The sequence below is a fragment of the Tupaia chinensis genome, unplaced genomic scaffold (genome assembly GCF_000334495.1).
Source record: "Tupaia chinensis unplaced genomic scaffold, TupChi_1.0 Scaffold000682_1, whole genome shotgun sequence".
Lineage (NCBI taxonomy): Eukaryota > Metazoa > Chordata > Mammalia > Scandentia > Tupaiidae > Tupaia > Tupaia belangeri.
This window is the reverse complement of record NW_006160205.1, coordinates 4,531,214-4,532,494: the sequence shown is the minus strand read 5'-3', so window position 1 is coordinate 4,532,494 and position 1,281 is coordinate 4,531,214.

Sequence of the window (1,281 nt, the reverse complement as noted above, 5' to 3'; positions counted from 1 at the left end):
TCCATGTAAAACATGAATGATGGGAACTGGAAGGTTAGAAAGTTAGATTGTGGTTCTGAGAACCCAAGATAAACCCAAAAATTTATCATGAGCATCTGTCCAAAAACTTCCCAAATGGTTTAGCTATATAAAACACCAAGTATCTCAAATTAGCCTATCATCCTACATAATTCCACTGCAAAGGTACCTGATGACATTGCTAATTTCCTTGAGAGCAGGATATTTACATTTTCTTGAAAATAGACATTCGTACATCTCTTTTCCACCTCCCACCTTCTTTGTAAAAATACACATATGCATGTGTGTGCGCACACACACATTCAACCCTCTTTAATTCTCTTTCTTTTTCAATTTGGGATTTATACCTAATTTATGAAACAAAGTAATCCTTTTCATCCTCTTTTACTTACCAAAATGTCATCAATTTCCTGTTTGTAATCATAGACCGTTAGTTATCATTTTCAGTAGGTGAGTAATATTCCATTGTTCAAATATTCCCAAATGCATTTAAATAGTGTCCTCTAAATGATCATTCATGATTCCAAACAGGGCTACAAGTAACAATTTGTATTAGGATGTTTGGGGTTGCCAGTGACAAAAACCTAGTTTATTTAGCTTAAGTAAAAAAGATAGTATATTATCTCATAGAACTGGCAAAGACCGGAGATAAACTAGTTTTCAACATGCTGATGAAGAGGTTCTACCAATACCCTCAGCTTTCTCTTTCTCCGTCTGTCTCTTGACTCTGATTCCCTCCATCTGCTGCCTTCCTCCTGTCTTACTCCATATAGGATGGCCTCCTCCAACCAGCCAGGAAATAGCTACCGCAGTTTGCATAGTCTAGGTTTAGCAATCCCAGCAGTAAGAAGTTGTTTCAGTCACAGGACGGAAAAGCAATTGGAAAAACTTCAGTCTCTAAATAAGGCAATTTCGATTGTTGAGAGTAATGATAGTCTGCCTAGGTTTTGGTGCCTTTGGCAATATATATGAATAAGTCAAAATATTAGGTCATCAGGAAAGTCAGGATGTATTTTTCTGTTTTTTCTATGCAAAAATTCTGACTTTCCTGACAACCCAAAATCTTGGAACTATCTGATCCAGCCTGGCAGACTATGTATAGACTTGGGATTATTTCTTTATTTTTAAAATATGTAAATATTTCTAATGTTTAAAGAATTACTTATTGGGACCAGCAGGTGGCATGGTGGTTAAGGTGCTGGGCAGCCTCACATGGCCAACCACGGTTTGAGTCCTGGACCTGGTGGCTTGCTTTCTCACTTT